Below are 12,788 nucleotides of genomic sequence, written 5' to 3' on the forward strand. Positions count from 1 at the left end.
GGCGCCTCTTGTTGGTACAATTTGCACTAATGATTTAACTTAGATTTTGATGAATGACAAGTGGATTAAAGTTAGAGTATTTTATGATCTAATTGCTTTACCAAGTGTGCAAGAGTTGATGGGCCTAAAGGACTTGACACGAGGCTGAAATCCAGGTAGGTTAGCGAGACCCGATAGGTGGTGCGAAGTCCAAATAGGTCCATGGGATCTGATATCTGGCGAGAAATTTGGTTGGGCCCATGGGACCTGACAATCGGTCGAAGTCCGGTTGGGTCCACGGGATCTGACAACTAGCGGGAAGACCTGGTGGGTCAAAGACAAGTCAAACGACTGTAGTTGGTAAGTGGAGGTAAGTAACTAGAGGAGAGATTTAGTGAGGATGCATTTTCAGTTGAGGGAACTGTAGGCATCGATTCAACTTAGGTCCATTTAGGAAACTTAAGTTGAAACCTTGACTAAATCCAGGTCTTCGGAAAACAAGATCTAATTACTACTATCTTATTATGTTATGCTAACTTTATTTTGTAGGATAAATATATTTTTTATTGTCGAGACTAACTCTTCTTTTTAGGAAAAGAAAAGTCTGAAAAAAGAGTGTCCGGGTGCCTGGAAGGGATCCTAGCGCCTGGACCAGCTTTGCCCGAGCAGTCTGCTAGGCAGCAAGGCGATCCGGGCACTCGAAACTAGTCTAGGCCCCTGTACTAGAAAATTCATCGAGAAGCTGAGTTGGAACGCGACAAGTGGTCGAACCCACGTTAATAGTTCAGGCGCCCAAATGGGGGCCAAACGCCCAGAGGTAGATTAATTTGACGGATCAAGTTTTAACGAGAGATTACCACGTCAGTAATGGTCCAGGCCCCCGGAGGGGTTCCAGGCGCCTGGAATGGGCCTATATAAAGACTTTCGACCAGCAACTTCACAACATCATATGATACAACTTTCATTCTTGTGCACTGCTCTGAGAAGGCTCCGACGGTCCTGAAAAGTTACTCTGACATCCAATGATTAAGGAACTTGATTCATTCTTTCTTCTTGTCGATAACTTTTCAGTTTACAATTTGTGTATTAAGACTCTGTAATTCAAATATTTGAATTGATGATAATTGCCCAACGAAAGCGATCGATGATCACGGGTTTTGGAGTAGAAGTCGTCACATGCTCCGAACAAAATAAAAATTGGCCTTGTTAGCATTGTTTTTGTTTTCTTTATTCTGTTGCGTATTCTCGATTTTCAAAAAGGTGAAGAACACTATTCACCTCCCCCCTCTAGCGTCTTAATGATCTAATAAGTGGCATTAGAGCTCGGTTGACTCTGAATTAGTGTGACCACTAATCAGGCAAGGGGTGATTTTTAAAATTTCTTTTCGGTTTTTAAGCTTTTTGATATGGTCCTAATTAGTGCAATTACCTCTTTGGACAAGTTTTTTAGTTTCAAAATACTCTGAATTGGTGCAAAGTTTTAATATGATAGTCACTCAAACTATGAATCAAATCAAAGTTTGAGTTTTGAAAGTGTGTCTAACCACGTAAATAAAACTCAATCAATTCTTGTGCCTAAAAATAAAATACACTATCTAAAATCAAACGAAATAACTCAACCTTAATCTCAATTAAACCTTCAAAGGTAAATTCTAACCTAAAAAATAAAATAAAATCAAATAAATCAATAACTAAACCTAAATTAAATAAATATAAAATTAATCTAAACTCAAACTATAACCAAGTATATTATAACTATAAAGTAAATCGACAGAAACCTAAAACCTAAATTCAAAATTTAATAATTTAGGGGGAGACACCAAATTAGTTAGCACCTCCAAAATAATAGTTTACCCGGATAGGTAATTTGGACTAGCTTAATTATGGAAAAGTTTAACTTGATAAACAAGACTGGAGAAGTTTTGGATGATAGTATATTAGGAAAACTCTGTCTATGCATGTCTAGGAAGATATGACTTCGATCAGGTGCATTTGACTTAGTGGAAGTAACTGAACCTACCTCTTACTAATCCTAGTTGGTTAGACGAAAATTTTATACTAAGTTCAGTGGATAGGACCATTTGAAAAATTTTGAATACGTGGCTACTCTAATAATATCCAAGTGACTGACCACAACTTAGGAGTTTATCTAAAGAATGTTTGTTTATTGAACCCAAAACTAAATTTGAATCTAGTACAAGTTAAACCAAATCCTAAAATTTAACTTAACTCATCTCACAAAATCATAGGATCCCTTTGTATGTAAATTGAAACTGGTGAGATAAATAAGGTTAAATAAATTCAAAATAAATTAAATTAAATTATGATTAATCAATCTAAAATTCAATAATTAAGTCCTTTCAACTTATTAATCTATCACATTTGCAAATAATTATAAATATATTATTTTTACCTAAAAACCAAAACCTTAGATTAAGGGGGAGGATATTTATTTGGATAATTTTCAAAGTCTAGGAAAATTATTTACTTATACTTTCTAAAAATTCTCACTTTTTTAGTGTTTTAAAATTATTTTGGCATTAACATAGATCAAATCCATAGAAAGCATAATCCCATAGATCTATGAATCGAACATCTCACAAACACACTAGGTTTACATTGGTTGTGTATTCAAAAATATAGATAAAAAATACAACAACATATTGATTAAGTTAAGTAGTCATTTTTTAGCAAATATCTAATTGGACAATATTACTTAATTTAACTGACCAAATGAAAACTTTTATTTTCTGTATAACTAGCTAGTAACTAAATTAATGTTAAACATTTACGGACAACTAAGTTTTATTATTTCTCTTAACAGCTTATCTTTGTAACATAATTAAACTTTAGTAACTTAACTAAATTTTTTTCAACTTAATTAATTTTTTTTAACTTAATTAAAAATTTTAACTTCAATTTCCTTTTCAACTTAATTAAATTTGTCTTAGCTTAAATTAATTTTTAAATAACTTAATTAATTTTTAACTTAAATTAATTTTTTTACTTAAATTATTTTTTAAACAACTTAATTAATTTTTAAACAACTAAAATAAATGTTTTAGCTTTATTTTGACTTAAAAAAAAAAAACCGGATGCCTGGCACCATCCAGGCGCTCCAACCTACCTCTAGGGAACCGACTCTTGGTTTCGCTAGGGTGCCCTTGGTATAGGGGTCCCGACTCCCCGCTCCACCTCCCTGTCCAAGCGCTCGTACTATCCTATAAAAGGAGGTCACGGGTGCCCCTTTTTCATCGCCCCCTTTCTTTGATTTTTGCCAAGGTTCTTTACCAAACCCTAAGAGAAAAATACAAAGAAAAATAAAAAACAATTTTTTTGAAATCTTAAACTTTTCTCCTCTAGTTCTCGAGTCACGTTCTAGGAGATCAACTGAGGTCGTCACTTCTTTATAAATATTCACGATCGAGACACACGTGAGAGGGGAGGGGGGGGGTGAATCACATGGTTTTGAATTTTTTTTTTTTCCAATTTTGAAATAAATACGCAGCGGAAAAACACAAAAAAACAAAAAAGCAAGTAAAAGCACAAATTTGGTTTTACTTGGTTCGGAGCTTTCGGCAACTCTTATTCTAAGACCTAGGTCCCGCAGACCTATCAATGGGTAATTCACTAATAACATCTCCCAAAGCATTCAGAAGAGGGGATCGAGTATAAAAAAAAATAAGAACAAGTGTAACACACTACACTTTTTCTTTTACAATAATTAAGTATAAAGTTTAAACTTTGTTACCCAGCACTCTTTTATAGACACTTGGCTCATGCTCGATATTGGACAACTCCTCAATTGGGTATAACAAAGTCATAGCAGGGCAGCAGTAGGAAGCCAAAGCAATCAAAACGCCAATCAGACACGTAAAAGCTTGTAGAATTGATGATATGAAAGCCTTGGTCGAGATAGTCTTTTATAAGGTATGGAAGGCACCTTCCATAAGCAAAAATCTATCCCGAAAAGTCGTACTCCTTATCGTCGACAAAGTCTAATTTTATTTGTTGGAATGCGCCTTCCAAGCTCCCGAAGGTGCCTTCCATAAATAGTACTGAAAGCGCCTTCCGTCGCCTAGAAGGGGCCTCAGGTATTGTTCACCCAAGGCTTTTTGCCCTGCAACAAGTGTTAGTCCAATACAAAGATATTTAACCTGCAAAACAAGGTTGACACAATAAAAATTATGATTAATTTATGACTTAAACCCCTATCCTCTAGGGCAGGATCTAGTTAGAGTCTCAATTTATGTTTCCAAAATAGACCTAAATTGGACCGACGACTACTGTCCCCTTAACCGGGAGACGTCCTCACTTAGTCACTCTCTTCTAGTAACTTACCTTTATTTACTAAGTGTCAAGTTACCTCCTCGACGTCAAATCTAACCCACCAAGTCTTTCTGCTAGAATTGCACATCAGACTTCGCAAATCAGGAATAATCGAACATCCTGATCTTCTACCAGAATCGCACATCCAGACTTCCTCCTGTCGGAAATCGAACATCCCGACCTCCTACCAGAATCTTATATCTGGATTTTCTGCATGGTGTTAGGTGCTCTTGACCCGTCAAGTTAGTCAATCCTACACACTCCATAACAAGATTAGATCAACAATACATATAACTTTAATCCATTTGTTATTTATCAAAATTTAGGTTTGATCATTTGTGCCAAATACACTAACACTTTTTGGGCATTGAGATTGTCTATTCTCCAAAAGATTATTTTTTATCTCAATTAAAATATATATCTGATCTGTTTGAGTGCACACGTTTTATTGATAATAAATTCGTTGATACTCCTATTGAGACTAATGCTCGATATTTTCCATATGATGGTCCACCTTTGTCGGATCCTAGTTTGTACCAAATTATTGTTGGGTGGTTGGTTTATCTCGCCATGACTCATCCATATTTTGCGTATGTTGTTCATATGGTTAGTCAATTTGTTACTGCACCAACTATAATTCATTAGACTACCGTTTTTGTATTTTCAGGTATCTTCGAGATACTCAATTTCAAAGCTTAAGATACTCCTTTAACTTCATCTCTGGAGTTACGTGCATACTCTGATGCTAATTGGACTAGTGATCCTATAGATCGTAAATCTACCATTGACTTTATATTTTTCTTGGTAATTCTCTCATTTCTTGGAAGAGTAAGAAACATTAAGATGTTATTTCTAAATCTTTTACAAAAGTCAATGCAGTGTCATGACCTCAACTGTTTGTGAGATAATTTGGTTACGTTGGTTGCTTACAAATATGGGTATCTCTCTTTATCTACCTACTCTATTATATTGTGATAATCAAAGTGCTATTCAAATTATGTGCAATTTAGTTTTTTTATGAGTGGATGAAACATATTCAAATTAATTGTCACATTACTCATCATCATCTTTAGACTAACACCATCACATTGCCCTTCATTCCTTCTAATCTATAGATTGATGATATGTTTACCAAGATACATTCCACTTCATACTTTTATTTCTTGTCTGATAAACTCTAGCTATAGTATCATGAATTTGAGAGAGGATGTTAGATTATATTATTATTATTAGGTTTTTCTATTTATTAGTTATTAAGGATAGATTAGTTTTCAAAGAGTGTCCTTTTAAATTTTTTCTAAAATATAAATAATCTATTGCCATCTCCTTCGAATCAGATGGAATCAAATGCCTATCATTAGTGTGCAGGTGGACACAGCAACTAAAGCAAATTATGCTTTCTCATCACATCATAAAGCAATAGACTCAGTGTGTATATTCCTCCCATTTAATCTTGAATCCACTAAGATTTATGTTCAAATAAATAAGACCCGAGAATACGTAAGTTCCTCAAAACGAGGATTAGAGACACAAAAGGAAGAAGAAGATAATGAATCAGTTGAGGTTGATCTCAGTCGAAGTAAAAGAACTCAGGTGAAAAAGATTTTACGGAATAGATTTTATCACTTTTATATTGGAAAGTAAGTCTCAAAAGTATTCAAAAGCAGTAAGCTCTTCTCATGAACCTCACTAGAATGAGACAATTGCATCTATAATAGATTTTATTTTGCAAAATCACATCTGGGAACTAGTGGTAGTGGATCTTCTTTCAAAAAGTAAACCACTAGGTTGCAAGTCGATATTTGAGAACAAAATGAAATCAAATGATACAGTTGACAAGTACAAAGCTAGATTGGTAATTAAATATTATTGACAATGAGAAAACCTTGATTACTTTGATATATATTCTCTAGTATCGAGAATAATTTCCATTAGAGTATTGTTGATTATTGCTACTCTATGGAATTTTGAAATATATTAAATGGATATAAAGACAATCTTTCTAAATGAGCATTTAAAAGACGAAATCTACATGAAGCAACCTGAAAGATTTTCTATGTCAGGATAGAAAAATAAGATTTGTAGATTGGTGAAGTCATTATATGAATTGAAACAAACATCAAAGTAGTGACATGAAAAATCTGATAATATCATAAAGGAATTTAGATTCAAAATAAATGAATGTGATAAATGTGTGTACATGAAAATCATAGAGAATGACTATGTCATCTTGTGTCTATATGTAGATGACATATTTATCATTGGGAGTAATGATAAGATAATCAAATCCACTAAAGATATGTTGAACTCAAGATTTGATATGAAAGACATTGACCTAGTTATTGTGATTCTAGGAATCAAAAAATTTAAAACAATAGGACTTGTTCTTAGACAATTTCAGTATGTGAACAAGATTCTTGAGAAATTCACCAAGGGTGATACTGAATTAGCTCGAACTCCGATAAATATGAGTCAATATTTATCGAAGAATCAAGGAGAATGTATCTCTCAAATAGAGTACTCTTGAGTGATTGAAAGTCTAATATACTTGATGAATTGTATATGACCAAACTTAGCCTACACAATAAGTAAATTGAGTAGATACATGAGTAATTCTAGTGTTGAGAAATGAAAAGGGATAACAATAGTATTGAGGAACTTGAGGTATACTCATGAATATAGATTGCATTATATGAGACATCTTGCCGTGATCAAAGGATACATCGATGCGACTTGGATATCTAACATAAAAAAACTCTAAGTGTATGAGTGGATATATATTTACTCTGGGAGGTGCAGTCATTTCATGGAAATTTTCTAAGTAAACTGTAATAATCAGATCCATGATAAAATTTGAGTTTGTACCTCTTGACAAATATGGAGAATAAGCTAAATGATTACGACAATTCTTAGAACATGGTCATAGATGGCCGAAACTGTTGCCTGCAATTTACATATATTATGATAGTTAATCAACAATTAGTAGGGCATAAAGTCATTTATATAATGGTAAGTCAAGACATATACATCATAGTTATAGTACCATTAGATAACTATACTCTCAACGGGATTTATCACTGTTAACTACATAAAGTCAAAGGATAACCTAGTAGATTTGTTAACCAAAAGGTTAAACAGAGAGTTGCAAGTTCATTGAGAGGGATGAGCTTGATGCTGATAAGAAATGTTGTTGTAAAGGAAATCCAACATATGCTGATGAGAGATCCCAAGAACTAGGTTCAAAGGGACAACCTAACTGTACTGACAAAGTTTCTCACTGTGAGGGGATAACCCAATAGATCAATGAAAGATGGAGGTTAAGCACACATATTTTAATGATTCAATGAAGTAACGTGGACTACTCTTATGAGATCACCTATATGAGAATAAAGTGGGGTCAATTCGAAGAGAATGAGAGACATAATTCTTTAAAACTTCTCATAGAGCTAAGCTTATTCATGGCCAAAAATAAATACACTCATGAGAATTGAGTTGTATTAAGGAGAATTCTGGGTGAGATATATCAATGCTTACACATACGACAGAACAGTTCAAATATATCATGTCTACTGCCAACTAGTAAGCAAACATATCTTCACAAGGGAATGCTCAAAGGATAAAACCTACTTGTCCTATATTAGCCATAACCGCTGAAAGCTATCACATACTTTGTTTCCATCCATATTGGAGATTGTTGGAATTGTGAATGGAAATCAAGAGATGGAGAGAAAGAACTCCATTATGTATGGTAACTTTAGTCTCACATTGGAAGTTTCAAGGCTAGTTAGTTTATATTGTTTCATATGCATGTATGATGTGAACAATATGGAGAGAGGCTCTTTCTCACGCATGAGTGCGTAGGAAGGGTGCAAATCCATGGCTTGTATTGGACTAAACCAAATTGACTGTGTGTGAGCACGACCTGCACGCATTGAATACCACACCGACCAGAGTAAAATTTATTCAAGTGGAACAACTAATAGTTTACCATGTGAATCATTTTTTGCTACTGCTCAAATGTGATAACAGAAGCATTAACTGGAAGTTAATATCGATTCTGTAACCTCTCAGATAGTAATAATCAATCATTAATGGTTGGTGGTTGTCAATTAACCTTGGCAATGAATAGCCATTACTTGGTCATTCAATACAACAAGGGGTGGATGCTTATATATAAGGAGGCGAGATATTGAGCAAAGAATACGTAAGCGAAAGCTATAGTGCAAGGAAAGTGATCTCTGTCCACCTTTGTTCCCTCAACATTTCTCTCTTTCTGATGTGCATCCGCTCGGTAGATCCACTTGTGATAGCCTTTAAGTATCATCTCAGTTCACTATGACCACTAATGCTTGGTGGGGATTCATAATTTTTCATTATATCCTGGGAAGTAGATGAACCATAACAACCTCAAAGCACAATTAGAAGTGGACGAATCTGTTTTAAAGAAATTACATCATGCAGACCTCAATAACTCTTTCCTCTACTCGACAGTCGGTGACTTGCCATTTGACAATCGGGAGTCTGCACTCAGAGTCGGCACTCAACACTCAGATTCAGCAATAGGAAGTTAGCACTCGAATTCGGGAGTCGACACTCAGATTCTGCACTCGGGCTCGAGACTCGAACTTGACACTTAACACTCAAACTTGACCATACAAAGTAGCTCAGTTTCCAACCAGCTCAGTCATCCCAAGCAACTCCTCCTTCCCTATTTGGCAGCCTGAAATTATTAGTTTAGATCACTCAATAGATAAGTCTGAATTTTGTTTATAAATTCAGAATATTTTCCCTCTATCTCTAGCAATAAGATTATCCAACATCTGGAGCACTTAAACTTATAGGAGTTGGAATGAGTTTAATCGGAGCTCTCTAGGCCTATCAATGAGTTTTAATCGAAACTTATTGATGAACCTAGAGAATTCTGATCAAATCAATTTTAAGTATTATAGGTTTTTGAAATGTTCCGGAGTCTATATGTGTTTAGGGATATCAGCTTGAAGTCATTAACAACAATTATTAGAAAATTTTTATAGTTTATGACTTTAAGACAATTGACATATACATATAACTTATCATAAGGATGTTAGACATGGACATCGTAAATACCTTCACTATACTACATTCTTTCATTATATATCAACTTTTCAAAAATCCAAATCTCTTGCTATGGGTTTCTGAAGGGTAGGAGTTTATATGTGCCAAAGATATCAACTTAACATTATTAGCAATAGTGATCAAAAGATTTTCAAAATTTCTAACTTTAAGGTAATTGACACATACACATAATTTATTGTAGGACTGTCAAAACCATACATGAATATCATAAATGTCTTCACTGCACTACTTTCTTTCAATAAATGTTAATTTTTAAGAAATCTAAATCTCCTAGGTTCATCAATGAGTCTTGGTTTAAATTTATTGATGGACCTAGAGAATTCTGACTGGACTTAATCCAACTCCTATAAATTTCTATAGTGCTATGGAGTCCAAATATATCCTTCTTTACCATTTAAAAAAAATTGAGAGGAAAGAGAATAATTAGCTGCTGGTAGGAGGGGCAAAATAAAAATTAAGTACGCTTTTTATGAAATATGAAATTAGGTGTCTCTTTTGGGTATTCAAAAATTTTAGCTGCCCATTTAGGAATTTGTCGTATAAATAATCAAGAGCACTTTATTATTATTGTAATTATTTTTTAAACTTGACATTTTTTCGACTTAACTTGAGTTTTATTTAACATCAACTTGATTTAACTTGAACTTATATTTGTTTTGTTGTTATTGACTTTTAGTAAGAATTTTGTGATAAACATAATTTATAGATATTATTTAGAGCTCTTAATTTGATTTGGGATCATCGGATTAATCTACTTTGCCAAATAATTTAAACAAATTGAATTTAATTTTTATCAATCCATCATAGGATGAGCCTAAAATATTCCACCCATGCGGGTTGCATGAGGGTTCAAGCGGGCTGACACATATCAAGTTTGGGTTAGATTGTGGGTTGAGAAGGGAAAAAATTCAAAACATAGAACTAAAGTGGAAAATTCAATTGACTCGTGGAATGACTCGTCTAATTTACAATCTAAATTTAAAAATTCTAATATTTTTTTTATAGTTTTTGATGTGTTTGGTTTGACTCGCCTAACCTGTAATTCATTTTATATTGAAAATTTCCTAGTTTACTAGACTAGTAAGCCCGTCCTAACTCGCGAGATGATAGATTTTTGACGAGCCGATCTCTCCCACCACGGGTCAACCAATATGTGTGTGTATATATATATATATATATTGATTTAATAAATTATTTAAGTTTATTTATTTATTTATTTAATTGACTGCAAAGAAAATAAACAAACTTATGAATATTAAATTTATTTATAAACTTATGAATAATATTGAGTTACGTTTTTGAAATTATCAATACTGATTGATCAGATTAAAGGAACGTACCTTTTTTATTTTTTGTGTCAAAACAGTCGCCCCATCCCATTAGCCCCGGTAAAGTAGCACTGTCATTCTTAGGGTTGTAAATGAACCAAGCGTTCGTGAACATATTTAGTGTTCGGCTTGGTAAGAGTTTGTTTATGTTCGTTCAATATACATAAGATTAATTAAACAAACAAGCTTGAACAGCTCGTTAAGCTAAACAAATTAAACAAGCTTGGACACATATGCGTTCAACTCGTTAACATTCGTGAACAATGTTCACGAACCATATTTATTAATAAAACTCTTTTCAATATGTTATATAAATAATAAAATAAATAAATTTAAATTATCAATCTTAATAACCAATCAAACAATAAAAAGTTTCAAACAAACAAACAAGTTTGAATTGAGAACTTGATAACATCTAAACGAACCAAGCTCGAACCAAGCTCAAGCCAAGTTTGAATTGAGAGCTTGATAACATCTAAACGAACCAAACTCAAGCAAGCTTCAAACAAGCTCAAGCTCATAAAAAATAAACCAAGCCAAGCTTGAACACTAATTTCAAAAGCGGCTCGGCTCGACTCGGTTATCTTATCAAACAAGCTTGAACACCCCAAAGCTCGGCTCAACTCGGCTTGTTTACAGCCCTAGCCATCCTCAAGCTCCAGCCACTCGCATTAAATCTGACCGAGGCACAATGTAACAGTTATAGAAATCGTAGCCGTAAACATACGGTTACGAATTTCGTAATTGTTACGATGTGAATAATAGATAAATATAATTAAATTTATATTATAATAATCATGAAATCATAATTACTATAACATAAATATTTTTGAACATATTAAGTACGTACCACGAAATTATAGTTACTATATTGATTCGGTGGTAAGGTAGGACCTGTCCGGTAGGAGGTCAAAGTGATCAACATCCGATGTAGGCGTCCGATCAGGCAAGCTACCTTCCCGATCAGTAGGAAGAGTAGCCAACCCGACACTTCGACAGCTTGGTCTGACGCCGAGCTTCCGACGCTCATAAGACAAAACAGGAAGAGACGAAGGTCGAGCGCCCATCCCGCTCGACTAAGCAAGGGACACGACTTCGACCCGACAGGCAGGGCTCCCTCGCTCAACAGGGTAGAGCCGGATAGCAGCTCATTGGCCGAGCGAACGCTCGACCCTGCCATCGCATCACCTGAATGACAGACTGGCCGAACGGCTCTCCCGCTCGGCCCAATAGCAGACCAAGGGAGCAGTTGACTATATTTTCCTAGGAACCAGTGTCATCGACAGTCGGCATAATCAGCGGCATGGCCAGACAGAGGATTGTACGGTGGAAGCTTCCATTGTCACGTCGGGTATACGCTCAGTCTGTTCAGGTATGGCGTCAGACACGCTTTTCTGACACGACCTTTCTAGGTATGCTTTGGGAAGCGTGCACATCTCGAGAATCGTGCGTGCGCCTCCTGGGAGCTCTATATAAGAAGCCCTAAAGCTTCATCTGAGATATGTTTTTACTACTGTTGCTACAGTTACCCTGCTATTTTCTTCTCTACTTCATTTACTCGTCGTCGGTAGCTGACTTGAGCGTCGGAGGGCCATCGTCGGGGAACCCCTTCCCAGCCCGGCACTGACGACTCTGTGCTTGCAAGCTTAGCTCATCAGAGGCCCACGCCATCTTCAATCGACATCCAGTCAACGTGAGCACCATCTTCCCAACGTCCGTCTACTCACACTCGGACAGGATCATATACCATGTGTAGCAGTTATAAATCATAGCCGTTATAACATGCCAGATCGATTCAAGATTTAATGTGTGTATTAGAAGATAATAATGGAACAATACATTAGATGATATTTGGGTAATTATACATGGTGTCAGCAAAAGACGAATACACTCACCCCTAGTGCTCCCGCGAACCCATCCCAAAGCCAACGCACGGAGGAGATAAATCACAGACGACTACTAGTTTTTGGAATAGTACTAGCACATAAGGGAGGTATTTACCTCGACTATACCGAGATTCGAACCCCAGACCTCATA

The sequence above is a fragment of the Zingiber officinale genome, chromosome 9A, assembly GCF_018446385.1.
Source record: "Zingiber officinale cultivar Zhangliang chromosome 9A, Zo_v1.1, whole genome shotgun sequence".
Taxonomy (NCBI): domain Eukaryota; kingdom Viridiplantae; phylum Streptophyta; class Magnoliopsida; order Zingiberales; family Zingiberaceae; genus Zingiber; species Zingiber officinale.